The 19,880-nt window shown below is 41.2% G+C and overlaps 1 pseudogene; it reads right to left on the reverse strand.

Annotated features, from left to right (window-relative positions):
* LOC119964759 overlaps positions 1 to 19,880 on the reverse strand; it is a 107,776-nt pseudogene that overhangs the window by 34,919 nt on the left and 52,977 nt on the right.

The raw sequence follows: 19,880 nt of genomic DNA on the forward strand, positions 1-19,880 counted from the left end.
CCGGCGGGGAAGGGGTCGGAGAATCCTGCCCAATGTCTTTTTGGGCACATGGGAAATTGGCCATTAAGGTGATCTAGTTCAACCTAATTGACCCAAGCATACTTAAAACATTTCAACTTTGATGGTATGGTATGCAGCAAAATGGCTGTGTGTCAACCCTCTGGCAATTTAAAGTATTTGTGTACAAGGATCGCATTTTATTAAAATATTTATAGGAGCCTCAAGATCAAATAGCAAAACTCTGACATATTTCCCATTGAGGGGTACTGTTTGGGGAATCAAGTGCCCTTTTATGTGGAATTCCAATGAAACGGGGAACCTAGAGATAATAAAACATAACATGCTGGAAAATCCCCAGGTCTGGTTACATCTGGGGCGAGAGAAACAAAGGACAAGACTTTTCGACCTCGATTACCAACTCCCTGGGTAGTGTGTTTTGCAGCAGAGTAGGCTCCCCGCCAATGGCCGGTGGCAGGGTGTTCTGGTCCCACCGCTATCAATGGGGTTTCCCAGTGTTCGCACCCTCTGCCACTTGAATGAACAGCCAAAAAATCTCACCGAAACTTAATATTTCAGGTCAATTACTTTTTATTAGGACTGATGAATGGTTATGGGCCCAAAACATTAAATATTTTTCACTCTCCACAGATTGCTGCCAGACCCTGCTGAACATTTTTCATCAATTTCTGTTTTTATTTCAGATTTCCAACACCTGCAGCATTTTGGTTTCTAGTATGGAGATCATTTTATCACTTCAATTCAAATAATGTGCATATTGGAATAAAGCAATTGAAAGTATCAGATCACATCTAGAAACATTTTTCTTATGAATATGATTTCGGTGACAATAGCTGGAAAATGGTATCACTTCCCATCGAGTCAGTGTCTATTGAAACATCAATACAATCTTGAACTATTAAGGAGACATGAAAAAAATTACATGACTTATTAAAATTAGACAATTTGAAATGCTCAAAAAGAAAAATACTGTGGACACCATAAATCTGGAATAAAAACGGAAAATGCTGGTCCTCAGTTTTGAGCCGAATATTAAAAGGCGAAGAGCGACACACGGCAAAAATACAGAAACAAAATGGGAGACAGAATTCATGGTCTGAAATTGTTGAACTCAACGTTGAGTCCAACAAAGCTGTAAAGTCCATATTCAGATGATAAGGTCCAGTATATGAAATGGAAAGAAGCACAGGTAAATCAGCTCTGAAGTCATAAACATTGATTCATTCTCTCTCCACAGATGTTGCCAGACCTGCTACGTTTTCCAAGCAGTTTCTGTTTTTATTTCAAGTAAATCAGGGCTTCATCTGGGAGGAATGTTTGGGGCCTTGGGCAGAAGAGATGGGGCAGGTGTTTACACCTCTTGCAATTACATGGAAGGTACATGAGAAGGAGGGCCTGGCACTGGGGTGATTGAGGAGTGGACCAGGGGAGGGAACGGTCCCTTCAAAATGCTGACGGGGAGGGGAAAATGTGTGGTGGTGGCGGAAGTAGCGAGAAAGATCCTTTGAACTTGCAGACTGGTGAGGTGGAAAGTGTGGACAAGCGAATTCTATAACAGTTCCTCAAAGCGCAAGGGGTGAAAGCAGAATGTGGTAAATGGTTGGACATGGTTGAGGGTTATCAACGACTGTGGGAAGGAAACCTTGGTAGAAGACAAAACTAAACCATGAAAAAGGGCTTGCACGGTGATTAGCACTGTTGCCTCAGCACCAGGGATCCGGATCTGATGACTGGGGTGATTGTGTGGAGTTTGCTCACGTTCTCCCCACGTCTGTGTGGGTTCCCTCTGGATGCTCAGATTTCCCCCCACAGTCCAAAGATGTGCAGGTTTGGTGGATTGGCCATGATAAATGCATGAGTTTTGGGGGATGGGGCAGGGTAATTGGCCTAGGTTGGGCGCTCTTTCGGAGGGTTGGTGCAGACTCAATGGGCCGAATGGTCTCCTTCTGTACTATCAGGATTTTAAATCAGAAGCAGCATTGTGGAAGGTTGCATCACCAGAACAGATGTGATGGCAGTGGAGAGAACTGGGAGCTTGGAATGGATTCTTTACAGGAACCTGGTTGTGAGGAAGTGCAGTTGAGGTAGCTACAGGAGTCGGTGGGCTTACAATGAATATTAGTGGATAACCTATCCCCAGAAATGGAGACAGAAGTCAAGGAAGGGAGTGAAGTGTCAGGTATGGACCATGTGAAAGTGAGACTAGGGTGGAAACAGGAAGCAAAGTTGATGATGTTCTCCAATTCCAGGAGAGAGCAGGAGAGAGCACTGATAAAATCATCATTGTACTGGAAAAAAGTTGTGTATGGGGGCCTTAGCAGGGCTGGAACAAGGAATATTCCACATTCACATCATGCAGGCATGCATAACTAGGATCCATATGGATACCCATAGCAACACCTTTAATTTGGAGGATGTGAGGCATTAAATGAGAATTGTTCTTCTAGAGAACAAAGTTTAGACATTCAGAGGAGAGGAATTGGTCGTGTCTCTGTCATGGAATGAGCAGAGCCTTTAGACCATCCTGGTTGGGATGGTGGTGTAGAGATTAGATGTCCATAGTGAATGGTGGTGGATAGTGCCAGGAATCTGGAAATTCATCGACTGATATAGGACATCAAAAGTGTCAGGGATTAGGTGGGAAGAAATTGAACAAGGGGTAAAAATAGAGTCAAGAAGAAGGGAGGAAGAAAGGTTCTCTGTCTTTGGTGCATCTAGTCTAATGGTGGAACTTACCAAAACAGCGCTTGTTATGTCTGCCTTGTTCTTCAGCTGGGATTCCCTCCCTACTGTGGTTGACATGACCCTCAAACATGTCTGATCCATTTCCTGCAATTCTGTTCTCACCCCTATGCCCTCTCTCCCCTGACTTTCCACCCCACGAGCCTCCACATTCAAAAGATCATCCTCTGCGTTTGTTTGCAGCTCCAGCATGATGCCACCACCAAACACATCTTCCCTTCCCTGCCCGTCAGTATTCGAAAAGGGCTGTTCCATCGACAACACCCTGGTCCACTCCTCAATCATTCAACACCTCTGCCTATCCCCGTGCAATTGCCGGTGTAACACCTGCTCTTTTACCTCCTCATTCCTCAGCAAATGCCCCAAAACTCCCTCCAGTTGAAGCAGTGATTTACTTGTGCTTCTTTCAACTTAGCATGCTTCATTCGCTGCCCACAATGCACTGGGGAAATCAAATGCAGAATGATTGATCAGATTGCGTAACATCTCTGCTCAGTCAGCAAGCATAAAACTGAGTTTTTGGTTGCTTGCTTTTTAAATTTATCATGTTGCTCTAACGCTCACATTCCTCTCACTGGCCTGCTAGTTCCAGTGAAGCTTAACATAGGCTCCAGGAACAGCACCTCATTTTCAAATTCTGAACTTTACAGCCTTGTGGACTCAACATTGAGTTCAACAATTTCAGACCATGAACTCTATCCTCCATTTTGATTCTTGTGGGGATTTCATACTGAATATAGACTAGGACAAACAAATTGGCAGGAATGGTCTAGAACAGGGGTGGGCAAACTTTTCCGTGCAAGGGCCACATTCAGAAATTCACAATTTTAAAGGGCTGCATAGTATATTAAGTAAAATAATTACTTCACCCGGTTATGATTCTGGGCGCCTCATACAGAACATAGAACAGTACAGCACAGAACAGGCCCTTCGGCCCTCGATGTTGTGCCGAGCAATGATCACCCTATTCAAGTCAACGTATCCACCCTATACCAGTAAGTAACCCAACACCCCCCCCCCCCCTTTTTATTTTTTAATGACTTGGTGGGCCGCATAAAGACCTTTGGCGGGCCGCATGCGGCCCGCGGGCCATAGTTTGCCCACCCCTGGTCTGGAAGATGAGTCTGTAGAATGTTTTCATAACAGTTTCTTGGAGCAAGCACGTAGTGGAACTGACCAGAGATAAAGCTATCCTAGATAGAGTATTGTGTAATGAAGCAGGGTTAATTAGTTATGTCAGAGTAAAAGATCCACTGGGAAATAGTGACCAAAACAGTCAATTCCATGTTAAGTTTGAAAGCAACATAGTCCAGTTACAAACAAAGATCTGAAACTTAACAAGGTCTCCCCTCACACATACCTAATTAGCTTTAAGGTTAATTGGGTAAACAGACCAAAATCTATGGAGGTAACTTTACACTGGAGAACATTAAAGAAACAATTAAACATTTTTAGCAAAAATACATTCCAGTGAAGAACAAAACCTCAGCAAGAAGGACCCATATATGGCTCACTCACTCAGGATAACGTTAGATTAAAAGATGCTTATAATGTTGCAAAAACAGCAAGTCTGAGGATTGGGACTGTTTTAGAAACCAGCAAAGAGCCACCAAAAAGTTGATAAAATGGAGGGAATAATAGGATACGAGAATAAACTGGCCAGAAATATAAAAACAGATTGCAAGCATGCTTCCATAAATATATAAAAAGAGTAGCTAAAGTAAACATCAAGGGCGGCATGGTGGCACAGCAGTTAACACTGCTGCCTCATGGCGCCAAGAACCCAGGTTCGATCCCGGCCCCGTGTCACTGTCCGTGTGGAGTTTGCACATTTTCCCTGTGTCTGCGTGGGTCTCACCCCCCACAATCCAAAGATGTGCAGAGTAGGTGGCTTGGCCATGCTGAATTGCCCCTTCATTGGAAAAAAATAATTGGGTACTCTATTTTTATTTATTTATACAAAAAAAATTAAGTTAACATTAAGTCCTTTAAAGCAGAGACAGGAGAAACTACCATGGTGAATGAGGAAATGATAAAGGCATTGAACAAGTATTTTGCGTCTGCCATCATAGTAAAAGACAATACTTCCATACCAGAAATAGATGGCAACCGAGGGGCTAAAAAGTGAGGAAATCAGGAAAATTAATGACAGCAGGGATAATAAAGTACTGGAGAAATTCAAGGGACCAAAATTCATCACATCCATAGGACCCAATTGCCTACACCATATCGTTCGAAAAGAGTTGGCTGCAGCAATAGTCGGTGTGCTAGCTATAATTTCCCAAGATTCCTTAGATTCAGGAATGGTCCCACTCGATTGGAAGTTGGAAAATGTTTCCCTCCTTTCTTGAAAAGTGTGAGAAAAAAGTGAACTACATGTACGCACGCCCAACATCAGTTATTGGGAAATTGCTGGAATCTATTATGAAGAAAGTCTTAACAGGGCACTTAAAAAGCATATAATATGATTGGAACAGATCAACATAGTTTTACTAAAGGGTGATGCACAAAAGGGAAAAATAAGGTCTCTTGGATTGAGGATTGGTTAACCAGTAGGCATAAATGGGAATTTTTCATATTGGCAGGCAGTGAACAGTGGAGTGCAACAAGGATCAGTGCTGGGGCCTCAGCTATTTACATATATAGAATTTACAGTGCAGAAGGAGGCCATTCGGCCCATCGAGTCTGCACCGGCTCTTGGAAAGAGCACCCTACCCAAGGTCAACACCTCCACCCTATCCCCATAACCCAGTAACCCCACCCAACACTAAGGGCAATTTTGGACACCAAGGGCAATTTATCATGGCCAATCCACCTAACCCTTTGGACTGTGGGAGGAAACCGGAGCACCCGGAGGAAACCCACGCACACACTGGGAGGATGTGCAGACTCCGCACAGACAATGACCCAAGCCGGAATCGAACCTGGGACCCTGGAGCTGTGAAGCGATTGTGCTATCCACAATGCTACCATGCTGACATTAATGACTTAGATGATAGGACAGATAATAGAGTTTCCACGTTTGCTGATGATACCAAGCTAGGTGGAAAAGTAAGCTGTGGGAAGGACACAGAGGCTGCAAAGAGATATAGACATTAGTAGAATGGGCAACAGGATGGTAGATGCAGTATAATGTAAGGAAATGTCAAGTTATTTCCTTTGGTCTTAAGAATAGAAAAGTAGAATATTGTTTAAAAGGTGTGAAACTTGTACATTTTGATGTTCAAAGAGACTCGAGTGCACTTATATAAGGAATGCAGAAAGTTGGCATGCAGGTACAGCAAACAATTAGGAAGGATTATGGCATGTTTGTCTTTACTGCAAGAGGATTGTAGTACAAGAATATAGAAATATTGCTGTTGTTGTTGTACAGGGTTTATGTCAGAGGTCATCAAGTTGCAGACAGACTGCATTCTGACCACGTTACATCCAGAACAATAGCATTACAGTGCAGGGCACATTGAAAAGTGGAGTGTCACTGAAAAACAGTATGCGTCATTGGAAGGAAAAGCCCAAAATGCAGTGGATTAGGAAGTAGGTCCAAAAATTGCTGACTTTTTTTGAACAAAAGATAAATAGGGACTGCATATGCTGTAATGTTTTCAGCACGACCAGGAACAATTGGGCCACAGTGACTTCGATGTTGGTGGATCAGTCTCCTGGATATTGCTCTGTTGAGCACATGCACAGTCGAGGACAGTTACTTTGGCCAGAAAAACTCTACTGCGTTTCAAAACTCTTGCCAAGATTTTGGCTGAGGTACGTAGAACATACAGTGCAGAAGGAGGCCATTCGGCCCATCGAGTCTGCACCGACCCACTTAAGCCCTCATTTCAACCCTATCCCCTTACCCCAATAACCCCTCCTAACCTTTTTGGATACCAAGGGCAATTTAGCATGGCCAATCCACCTAACCTGCACATCTTTGGACTGTGGGAGGAAACCAGAGCACCTGGAGGAAACCCACGCAGACACGGGGAGAACGTGCAGACTCAGCACAGGCAGTGACCCAGCTGGGAATCAAACCTGGGACCCTGGCGCTGTGAAGCCACAATGCTAACCACTATCCTACCATGCTGCCCAAATCCAAAAATAATCCAATAGATGATTAAATTAAGCATTTGGAATTTAAAAATTCAATCTTATCCATTTCAATGTAATGTTAATTCAAAACAAATCTCAAAACATTGCATTTGGAACTCAGCATAATCTTGACAATAAATGATCAATATATCTGGAAATCAGTTAAAATACTGTGATGGTCCTGAAATCGTTGCAATTGCACAGCAAGTGACGGGAATTGAACTCTTAACCTCACCCTTAAGATTGCACCATAGTTGTGCAAATAATTGCTGGAAATGCAAATTGATAAATCAATGCAGTGAATTGCATCAATACAATTCTCTAATTTAAAGTGCAGCACAAACAGAACACAGATGCTAAATGACTAAAAATGTCACTTAAACACTTTCAATATTTAAATCAGAATCTTCTCATGGTTTCCTCAGCTCAGCTCAGATTTGTGCTAACCAAAGATATTATGAGATATGGGGCAAAGGCAGGTGTGTGGAGCTATGCCACAGGTCACCAATGAGTTCACTGAATGCTCAACAGCTTGAGGAACTAAATGGCCTGCTCTTGTTCGAATGCACCTATTCGGGAATGCACCAATTCGGAAATCGGCAGGACAGGATAGAAAGACAATTATAATTCACTCCTTTACATTTCTTCGTCCCCACCCTCAAATTTATTTCCAACGTCCCAGCAAATTCCCAATCTCAGCCAAATTATTAGGTGGAAGATAAATGATTAAGATTCCCCACAAATCTGGAGTAGGAGATTAACAAAACAGAAGTCACCCAAGTTATTAGATCATACATCCAAGATGTTTTAAAAGAAGCATTAGGAAAGGGCAAAAAGTGGCTACTTACCCTTTTAACAACTGGACCTTGAAGGTCATCGATTTGTAAAACAAGTTAATAAATTTGTTTCCTTAAAACCATTTGAGTGCCATAACTTTTCTAAATGTTATTTTGAAACAAAATTGAACAGATGAAGGCTTGAAAGAAATTTCATCTGTGCAAGTTTATTTCATTTGCTTCTCAGTAATGAATGCAGAACAAACGCACTTCGGTAATACATTCCATTATTGGTGTATCTCAACAGTTCAAATAGCAAGAGTAGTGTATGAACATAGACGTTACCTTGACCTGTATTGGGTACTGTTGCTCCTTTGGCTAGGTTTGAGGTACCGATACTCAAGGAAACTGTTGCTGCAGGCTGACGAACAGGAACACCAAAACTCAATTCATTCCTTTCGGGAACAGCCTGAGGTGGTGTCTGCAATTGCGCCTGCGTCCCAATGCCAGCTAAGAACAAAAAAAAATGTAACTGCTATAAATGTTTTGCGAACAGAGGTTGTCACTGTTGCTGAAAACTTGCTTCACTGGAATTTTGGGTGGCTTAACCTTTAAAAGGACAATAATACCTTCTGTTAGCTGTCCCCGGGCCTACTTAATTTGCAATTCACAACTAGTGAGCACACACTTGAGGACTTCGTGGAAACTCCCCATTAAGCGAATATCCCAATAACTAAGTACACAGTCATTGCTAACATTTTATATATTCTACACAATAATCTATGGGTAATTCATCTGCCGTCTCAGCTACAGGGCGGTGTCTGATCTGCAAAGATCAGAAAGGGCCAGAATTACTGGGTGAATATCCCAGAAACAAACTAAGTAATTTTCATTTACAGACATTCAGTTCAAAGGGAAGAATATAATCATCTAGTCTTCAGCACTCGGAAAGGGTTGGTTACTTCAGCAAAAATCAAGTATCTTACAAATTGGCTTGAAGACCAGAAAAGGGACGTAGTAAACATTATGAACAGTCTAAACTTCCAAATAAAGCAAATCTTACTTTTTTTGCTTGCCACACTGTTAAATCAAAAAGGAACAAATGAGATTAATGACCTTTAGTACAGTCAAGCACACAATAATCTTTTTATATTCATACTCGACCCACCCCTCCTCCATGCATTCTAAACAATTACCCATTATTGTGACTGGGAGACGAATGACTTTTGGAGGTTTTTAGCATTCTGTTCAAACGGACATTAGCAAACCTATATAAGGCAATGCTGACTATCCAGTGACCTGCAATTTTGTACAACCCCTTTCAAAGATGCATGCCACTTGCAGCCAAGAACATTTGCAATGGGCAACGCAACTTTTAAAACATTCACTGGCCAAGTCTATGCATAGAATCATAGAATTTACAGTGCAGGAGAATGCCATTCGGTCCATCGAGTCTGACCGGCCCTTGGTAAGAGCACCCCACTTAAGCCCACATCTCCAGCCTATCCCTGTAACCCAGTAACCCCACCCAACCCAACCTTTGTGGACACTAAGGGCAATTTATCATGACCAATCCACCTAACCTGCACATCTTTGGACTGTGGGAGGAAACCAGAGCACCCGGAGGAAACCCACGCAGACACAGGGAGAACGTGCAGACTCTGCACAGACAGTGACCCAAGCCGGGAAGGGAATCGAACCTGGGACCCTAGAGCTGTGAAGCAACTGTGCTAACCACTGTGCTACCGTGCTGCACATTTACATTCACTCCATTTGTACAATTCTAGTCATGCTTTGCTAAATCGTAGACCATCACAAAATTTAGTTTGAAATGTTCTCACAATCAATGTTCAGCACGGTAGCATTGTGAATAGCACAATTGCTTCACAGCTCCAGGGTCCCAGGTTCAATTCCGGCTCGGGCCACTGTCTGTGCGGAGTCTGCACATCCTCCCCGTGTGTGCGTGGGTTTCCTACGGGTGCTCCGGTTTCCTCCCACAGTCCAAAGATGTGCAGGTTAGGTGGATTGGCCATGATAAATTGCCCTTAGTGTCCAAAATTGCCTTTAGTGTTGGGTGGGGTTACTGGGTTATGGGGATAGGGTGGAAGTGTGGACCTTGGATAGGGTGCTCTTTCCAAGAGCCGGTGCAGACTCGATGGGCCGAATGGCCTCCTTCTGCACTGTAAATTCTATGAAATCTAGTAAATAGATACAATGATTTGCTCCTTTTCAAGAGAAAAAGATGGGGGAGGTTGGAGGAGAGCATTTGCTTTAAATTTCCAGCAACTAATAGAAGTGAAACCATCCTTGTACCTACAAGACAAGGAGATTAAGTAAGTTATGTACAGACAGAGAAGAGACAGTTAACTAATTTAGGATTCAACACATTAAAGAGATGAAAATATTTAATGGAGTACTCCAGCTTCACATTTTCTCAGTATTTTCCTATTCTTTTCCATGATAAGTTATTTGCACAACAGTAGGTAACTAACTGCTTGTATCCATGATCATAATGCTGACAGGGATATTCAATCCTACAAGTTTCAGTTTAGATAAGCAAAAGAAATCTAAATGAATGATATGGGCCAACAAATTGAATAAGTGTGCCAACATGTTACTGCTACTAAAATACAGATTTGTACTTACAATTGTCCTACGTTTACAAACTCAGCCATATTATGGAAGCGGCTCAGTGAAAAAGCAAAATGGAGCAAAGAAAATGGAAGCAAAGCATTGTGTCGTGCCAACACAATGAATGATTAAACTAAAAGCACCGCTGGCAGATGCCACAAATCAAATGGCCTATACTTACCCTTTTTACCCATGAAACAGCATGGAGCCGGGCACATGAACCAGAACTTGCAACAAAATTCAATTTCATACAATGCATCATGGCATACAGATGATAGCCCATCCTGCCATTTCCTCACAACATAAAGTGACTGGAAAGTCAAACTGTTAAATACTTCTGGGTACAATGTGTTCAAAAAAGATAGGAAAAGTATGAAAGGGGGAAGGGCGGCGGTATTGGTTAAGGGGCGCATTACATTGGTGGAGAAATTGATTGTGTCCCAGAAGGACACAATCAATTTCGCTAGAGCCAAGGAACAAAAAAGGGTGCAGTTACATTGCTTGCCGTAGTCTATAGACAGTCAACTAGTGAGAAGTATGTAGAAGAACAAATATATTGTGAAATTACAGAGATGCAAACATTATATTGTAGTTATAATGGGGAACTTTAATTATCCAAATGTAGACTGGAAAAGTGGAGACAGGAACAAAAGTGCCTAGATTGTGTTCAGGAAAATTTTCTACAGCAGTATGTGTCCAATCGAACAAGAAAGGATGCACTATTGGACCTGATTCTTGGAAATGAGGTGGACCATGTCGATCAAGTGTCAGTGGGGGAACATTTAGGAGACAGTGATCATTGTATTGTAAGGTTTAGGATGATTATGGAAAAGGATAATAGGCAATCTGGAGTACAAATAATGAACTGGGGGAGAGCAGACTTCAATGGGGCAAGAACATGAGGCGGCACGGTGGCTAGCACTTCTTCCTCACAACTCCAGGGGCCCAGGTTCAATTCCGGCCTCAGGTGACTGTGTGGCGTTCGCACTCTCTCCCAGGGTCTGTGGGGGTTTCCTCCGGGTGCTCCGGTTTTCTCCCACTGTCCAAAGATGTGCAGGTTAGGTGGATCGTCCATGCTAAATTGCCCCTTCGTGTCCAAAAGGTTGGATAGTGTTACTTGGTTACAGGGATAGGGTAGAGGCGTTGGCTTAAGTAGGACGCCCTTTCCCAGGGCCAGTACAGACTCAATGGGCCGAATGGCCCCCCTTCTGCTCTGTAAATTCTATGATTCCATGGAACAGAGCTGTGCTGGCTGAAGTGGAACGAAAGATTGGCAGGAAAAACTCTAGCTGAATAATAGGCTACATTCAAAACAGAAGTGGTTCAGACAACAGGCTACATGGTGGCTCAAGTGGTTAGCACTGCTGCTTTACGACGTCAAGGACCCCGGTTCGATCCCGGCCTGGGTCACTGTCCTTGTGGAGTTTGCACGTTCTCCTCATGTCTACATGGATCTCACCCCCACAATCTAAAGATGTACAGGGTAGGTGGATTGGCCACACTAAATTGCCTCTTAATTGGAAAAAAGAGAATTCGGTACTCTAAATTTAAAAAAATGTTCCGCTCAGTCAAATTACATTCCTTTAAAAAGGGACAGACAGGGCAAACAAATTCAGAGTTCCCTGGATGAAAAAGATCGAAATTAAAATAAGGTAAAGTGTTCTTTTGACAGGTGGCAGGAAGAAAATACAAATGAGAACCAAGAGGAAACCAGGAGGTTAAGTGGAGAGGTGAAAAAGTACATTAGAGATGCAAAGAAGGATTATGAGAAAAGATTGGCAGCCAACATAAAGGAGAATTCCAAAAAATGCTGTTGGCATAAAAACAGTAAAAGGGTGGTAAATGAGCAGTGGGGCCAATTAGGACCGAAAAGAGAACCACGGCTCTTAAGTAGCCAAATAATGATCACCTGAAGCCGTTTCTAGCCAACCTTAATTTTCAGACTGGTGGGAAGACCACGGGATCTCCACCAATCCCTCCACCATGTTCTAATTTTGTAGGGAACAAAAACAAGTTATAAACTGCAATCCTATAATTCCTAGTTCTATGAGAGAAGGGGAATGGAAATAGTCATTAAGCGTTAAATCCTTTTGAGAAGCTTTTGTTTGCAATATTTCAGTTACAAAACATAAGAGATACCACCTTAAATTCTTCATATACATTAAGGAGATTTCTTTGTAAAACGAAAACCACAAAATTGAAACTGGTTACAAAACTGGGCATCATAAACACCTTTGGAACATAGCTAAAGTGCGGGATGTTCTTTGAAGCTTGAAATGAAACATTTTTTTTAACGAGTGAATGAAAACTATGCCATATCTTCCTGGGATTAAGAAATAGAAAAACAAATTACTTATTGGTGATCTGACCTTCCTTATGAGCTCAAAGAGGAACGGCACTGAATACACAGATTTAATTGGATTAGCTAACCTCAGCACAAAAATATAGCTACAATTTACAACCATTTGTATAATACTAAAACCTTAATCTGTTCTCTCCCCCCCCCCCCAACATCACATCAAAAGAAACACTGAGCTCTATTTGCTTACCACCAGGAGTTTTGACTGGGGAAACACCAGATTTCATAGGTGTCTGAGCGTTCACTGTATGCACTTGCACATTGGGTAGAGTGGACGATCCATTGGGAAAGGCTGGCTTTACCAAGAGTTCAAGCTTCTGTGGGACACGAGGTAAGGTGGACGACTGAATATATGGTCCAACTGCAGCCACTCGGCTGGGTGCAGATGACACCACTTGTTGAGGGATATTCTTGTCAGATGAAACCTACATAGAAAATCCAGTTAATCAACATCATTTTATTCAAAATTAACTAAGTATTTAGTTTAGTCCACTATATATCCTACGTAACTAAACCAATAGCCCGTTGCAATATTTCAGTCAACCAACAAACTTGAGTTTCCCTAAATCATACCAAGTTTCCTTCTTTCAATCAGACAAAGCCGTATCATATTTTACGGAACTTAAAATTCTTGTTTCAGCTTGAAATTAAGTAAATTTACAGACTGACGGCATTGTATGTCCATTACAGATAGAAAACATATGACCAGATATTATATAATGATTGAAACAATCCCTTCACTGAGAAGCCTAATCAAAATCCCTTCAAAGAACGAAAACCCCCCTCACAGTGAAAACTGAGTGTCACAGAAAATGGATTTCAAGGACTAGTGCACTTATCCAAAATGGAGTTGAACTCATAACTTTTGTCAGGTACTTTGTTAGCCTTTAGTTTAATCATATATTCTCTGAATCAATTCATTCACGCTATCTACAACACTTGCCAATCTGACATTGGTAAAACAAATTGTGTTTATTTTTTGTGAAACCCAGCTTGGTGATCAAAAATACATCCATTTGTTGTGAATTTTTGGATCCATTTTAAAATTGTAATGATGGCAGATTATACCCCAAAATTAGCAATGACTTTAGATGTTTTTATAACATTATGGCCCCAGTAGTTCAACAGAATTAACAATCCAGACCAATGAGGTTCCGGTTTCAATTTCTGGTTGATGTGCAGCTCAGTCAGGGAAGCATTGGGGTGTCTAAACTGATACCACAGACTGAAGTTTGGGATAAGAATATTTGTCCAGCAACCTTTAATAGAAGTAATCAGGTTCACTGATCAGGCAAATTTTTACCTTGATGACAGCCTTTCCATTATATGCCATAGTTTCTCATCAAGTACACATATAATTGTATTTTGACTTATTTCATTGTGCCTTGTGAATCTTCAAATGTTCAGTAAATTTTGCAATCCCTAAGCCGACACCAAAGAGGAGGTAAAAGGTGCTCTAGAGTTGGAAAACCTGATATTAATCAATATTGGGGTTTTGCTCTCGGAGGAGCAAGCACTTAGAGGTCAGAAATAGCAGAATAGAAATTCCCAAATCTACCGCAACTGAATTCCTTATTGTACCTATATTTCTCATGTCAGCCATCCATGTGGCTTCTCTACACTTGACTGACAATTTTAACAATGATAGCTGTAATGGATGACAATTGAGTTTTAGATCTTTGTATTCTCCGAGATACTACCGAATCCACCAAGTGTTTCTAGCATTTCTGTTTATACAAATGCAAGTTTATTCTTTCTTTATACAATAATAATAATCGCTGACATGAGGAGAAATTGACTAGGGGTTGGGATTGTTCTCGCTGGAGTTCAGAAGAGTATGGGGGGGATCTCACAGAGACTTATAAAATTCTAACGGGACTGGCCAGGGTAGATGCAGGGAAGATGTTACTAATGATGGGTGCGTCCAGAACCAGGGGTTACAGTCTGAGGATTCAGGGTAAACCATTTTGGACAGAAATAAGGAGACATTCCTTCACACAAAGAGTGGTGAGCCTATGGAATTCATTACCACAGGAAGTAGTTGATGCTAAAACATAGAATATATTCAAGAGGCGGCTAGATATAGCACTTGGGGAGAATGGGATCAAAGGTTATGGGGAGAAAGCAGGATTAGACTATTGAGTTGGATGATCAGCCATGGTCGTGATAAATGGCGGAGCAGGCCCGAAGGGCCAAAGGGCCTCCTCCTGTTCCTATCTTCTACTTATCCTTGTCTAGGTTTAAAAGTGCTCTTTCCACTGACAACTTTGTTTATTGATTATTCTTCATTTAGGCATAAAAGGCACACAGTTTTAACTACAAATTGACATTGTTATTGCTCAAGTGAACAATGCAAGTTATTTAGTAACAATTATACTGTGTTCAGAGCAAACTGTGACTGGTGCAGCATTTTGGAAATGTATACAATTACAAGGAAGTTGCGCTAGTGAGGGAAATAGCTTTTTACTATCTTTTTCAGAGTTTTTCTACCCACTCAACTCACCAATACCCATGTACAAAATAAAAGCTGCTTTAGAGGTGCATCCTTCTCTGGCCTGTCCATCCAGATCCCATATCCTGTGCACCCCCCAGTCAGTTGAGCGTTAATTGGCAGCGGGTCCACTAAGTGACATATCCAAACATCCTGCCACTAATTTTGCCGTGCGATACTAAGTTGGTAATAATTTTTCACCCAAATGTAGACCTCAACTTACCGGCATATTCTCTTTTTGTTGTAAGGCCGCCTTTTTTTTCCACAAGCGTTCACGCAGATCCCCAATGCGTCTGTCCATTGACGCAACTTCAGAGTTGCGCTTATTTAGAGAATCCCTTTGATGCTGAAGCTTTGCATTTTGTTCTTGGTTCAGTTTATTCCTTACCTGATTGTGAAACAGAAATAAGCAATTCTTCAGTACTTAAAAATAAATACAAATTCCATTAATTGTTTTTCATGTCCAACTGTGGAGATATCTAAATTGGGCTTGGGTCACTGACAGTGCGGAGTCTGCATGTTCTCCCTGTGGTTGTGTGGGTTTCCTCCGGGTGCTCCGGTTTCCTCCCATAAGTCCCGAAAGACGTGCTGTTCAGTAATTTGGTCATTCTGAATTCTTCCTGTGTGTACCCGAATAGGCGCCCGAGTGTGGCGACTAGGGGACTTTCACAGTAACTTCATTGCAGTGTTAATGTAATGCCTACTTGTGACAATAAAGATTATTATTAAATTAAAAAAATTTTGTTACTGTATTAAGCAAAAAGGTTAGATAACTTAAAATTTGCTGTCTTTTGTTGAAATCTACATATACAATCTTTAGCATTTAAGCAAGCACAGTAGAGCAAAAAATTATTTAATTTCATATGGCAATGCATATGGGGGACCCAAACCAAGGGTAATGCAGGTGTACAGATCAAGAGTTATTAATGGGTCAAGAAGTGGAGGGAATAGAAGGAAGGCGGCAATCTTTGCACCTCTACACCAAATTTCCGTTCAGAAAGAGAAGCGGAACAGACTTTCCAGTATCAACTTCAGGTTAGCTAGGAGCTGGGCCTTTCCACAACTGACCACCAAATTCAGTTCATCAGTGGGGCAGGGATACTTTCCAATCAACAACCACGCACTTCACTCACTGAGGCTGGGTGGGGCAGAAAAGAGGGAATAAGTTGGCAAACTTTTCAAGGAATTGTTATAAAGGCACTGCAATTAGAATAATCAAGAGAACAGGATGAAGCAGAAATTGACCTCAAAAACAGCAAAAGGATGGGGAGAAAAGATCAGCTGGAAAGGGAAAGAAAGGCTGACTGAGAAAGTAATTACAGAAAAAGTCTTACAGCCAACAAAATTGAGCAGCTAACCCTGCAAATTTAGTAGTCCCTCATGTCAATGACGGTGTCGTTCAGTGTATTGTGTAGTTCGGTGCATTGTGGTGTTGTCACAATGTTCAGTGATGCTCCATTGCAATCAATTAATCACCAAATGGCATGTTAACATTGCCCAACACATACAGGTGCTGTAGATTTGGAACCTTGACATAATAATATATCAATTACCTGCAACTCTTTGTAGAGTCTATCAAGCTCAGCTACAGCGGATTGGTTGTCATGGTAACCATCAATCTTTCCACTTTTTAACATGTCTAGTTGTCTGCTTAACTCCTCCACCTTTGCAACAGCAATTACCAACTCTCTCTGCTTCTGTTGGAAGAGACTGTTCATCTGTTCAATCTCCTCAACTGCAAGAATAAAATTTCAAGTATTTAACACCAGAATTCAGAATAAAATTTTAAAAATTGAACCAGATACATCTCTCCAAACATATATTAAGTAATAATAATGCTTGCCAATATATCTTATTTGAATACTGAAAGCCAATTGGCTCACAAATGAGCTTCATTGTCAAAACAAACAAAGGTTAACTGTGGCCATCCTGATGAGGTCATAATGAAGTGTGGTATTGAACTGAATTCAACCAGATTTGTTCAGGTGGATAGAGGAGAAGGAAGTCGCTTCCCCAGAGTGCGGGGAAGGGTGGAGTGGCGATTCCGAGATAGAGATTTAAAAAACAAATAAAACAATCACAAAGCTTTGCAGCCTTAGCAAATAAAATTGGAACAGATTCAATAACAACTTTGAAAAGGAAACTAGATAAAGACTTGAAAAGGAAAATAGTAGGATGATGGGGAAATCAGGCTCGAGACTAATGGGATATTTTTTCAAAGAAAATCAATCATAGAATTTACAGTGCAGGAGGCAGCCATTCTGCCCATCGAGTCTGCACCGGCTCTTTTTTGAAAGAGCACCCACCCAAGCCCACACCTCCACCCTATCCCCATAACCTAGTAACTCCACTCAACACTAAGGACAATTTTGGACACTAAGGGGCAATTTAGCATAGCCAATCCACCTATCCTGCACTTATTTGGACTGTGGGAGGAAACCGGAGCACCCTGAGGAAACGCACGCACACACGGGGAGAACGTGCAGCCTCCACACAGATAGTGACCCAAGCCGGGAATCGAACCTGGGACCCTGGAGCTGTGAAGCAATTGTGCTAACCACCATGCTACCCAGGCTGAATGGTATCCAGCTATGATTTTTGAAGCCATAACTATTTTGAACCTGCATACAAGAGAATGTGGCATAAATGGAGGTAAATGAATGGAAAATTACATCAAAAATCATTAATTATTTACTGCATTAAATATGAACATTGTAGACAAATTGTGAAACAAGGAAACCTGTGTGCATTACCCAATCTTTTATTGCTTTACCTCAATTTATCAAGAATTCACAAGCTGCGTTCTTTATACTATTACTATCATCACATTTTGTGGAATAAAATGTGGGAGTGTCATTCTGGAAGTAACCAATACACTGGGTATAGATTTGGAATTACCTTTTGAAATTGAAGTAAAAATAATAAACATTCATTTCAAATGAAAGCCCAGCTTACTGACCAGCCTGCAGGTCAGTTATATAAATAAATAAATTGAGGTATGCTGTACTTCACTGCATACAGACAGACACTCGATCAATTATGCCAAGGGGTCTGGTGCTACCAGACTACTAATATATTATTCAGAACAATTTCCCCACAGCAGCCCAATAATTTCAGCAGTCAGTGGCATCTAGAATTATTTTTTGTTTTTCCTTTTATATATTTTTTAAAGTACCTAATTCATTTTGTATCCACTTAAGGAACAATTTAGCCAATCCATCAACCCTGCACAACTTTGGGTTGTTGGGGTGAGACCCATGCAGACACAGGAAGAATGTGTAAACTCCATACGGACAGTAACTTGGGTGTCTGCGTAGGTCTTACCCCCACAACCAAAAAAGATGTACAGGGCAGATGAATTGGCCACGCTAAATTGCCCCTTAATTGGAAAAAATTGTTCTCTAAATTCATAAAAAGGAAAAAAAGTGTTTTTAGTACGTGAATTAAGTAAAAGGAGGATATTGAAAGGGCAGATGGTGCACTTCAAAGTGGAGACAGTTTTCAAGTGGAAAGTGAAAATATCAAGTTCATACGTTAGTGGATGTGGGCTGAGTTGAGAGGAGGCAGTCACGCCGAGGGCCTCAACCTTTTTTGATGGTGAAGGGCCGATCTACATATATTATCAGAGGTGAGGAAAGTTTGGAACTTCGGTATATGACGTAGTCTGTGCTTGTTCTTATTCTCCAGGATGATGTTGGGGGTTACAGGAAGGTTCAGCTCTGATCATTAGCTCAGAAGACTCATTCCTTCATGACACATTGGAAAACAAATAAAAGAGCTATGGAGACACTTACAAGTAATCTTATAACATAGGAAACTTCTGATGGAATAAAATCAGACTACTCCATCAACAAGCCTGTTGTTAAATTCCTTTATTTCAGGACTGCTGGACTAGAAGGGGAATTATGAATTGTTTAATCCAATGATTTTATTGGGTACAAACAAAACATAATACAAAAAGACTTCCATGCCATGTTCCAAATTAGTTTTTGTTTATAAATTTAGAGTAGCCAATTATTTTTCTTTTCCAATTAAGGGGCAATTTAGCGTGGCCTATCCACCTAACCAGCACATTGGATTGTGGGGGTGAAACCCACGCAGACATGGGGAGAATGTGCAAACTCCACACGGACAGTGACCCAGGGCCGGGATTCGAACCCGGGTTCTCGGCGCCGCAGTCCCAGTGCTAACCACTGCGCCACATGCTGCCCCTATGTTCCAAATTAGTTGATTGGTTTCGTGAGAACATTCATTATGTAAATTCCATCACTTCTAGAGGGTGATTTTTCTTACAATTGAATTTAACAAGTTATTTTGTGAAGCCTTAACTTGTGAAATGAGATATATGTGGTGTTTTCATAGGCATCTCCTCAAAGGATACAAGCTCTATTATGGAATTGGAGACCAAGTAATATTTACTTTTACAACTATTTACACGTAATATTTACTTTTAAAATGTGCACAGCTGCCAATACAAATCAGATTGTTGACTTCCAACTTGCGAATGAAAGATTTTTGATGATCAGCCTGGTCATATTACAAAAGATCTCAAAGAAAGGCTGTTAGTCATGATTAATTGTTGCCTACATCATGACATAATTGCAGTAGCTGTTTGAGCATGCATGTCTGAACTTTATCAAAATAAAAGAATTTGAGGAGATGCCTATGAAAACATCACATATATCTCACTTCACAAGTTAAGACTTCACAAAATAACTTGTTAAATTCAATTGTAAGAAAAAGCAAAATATTGCAGATGTTAGATCAGGGGTGGGCAAAC

This window comes from Scyliorhinus canicula, chromosome 1 (genome assembly GCF_902713615.1).
Source record: "Scyliorhinus canicula chromosome 1, sScyCan1.1, whole genome shotgun sequence".
Lineage (NCBI taxonomy): Eukaryota > Metazoa > Chordata > Chondrichthyes > Carcharhiniformes > Scyliorhinidae > Scyliorhinus > Scyliorhinus canicula.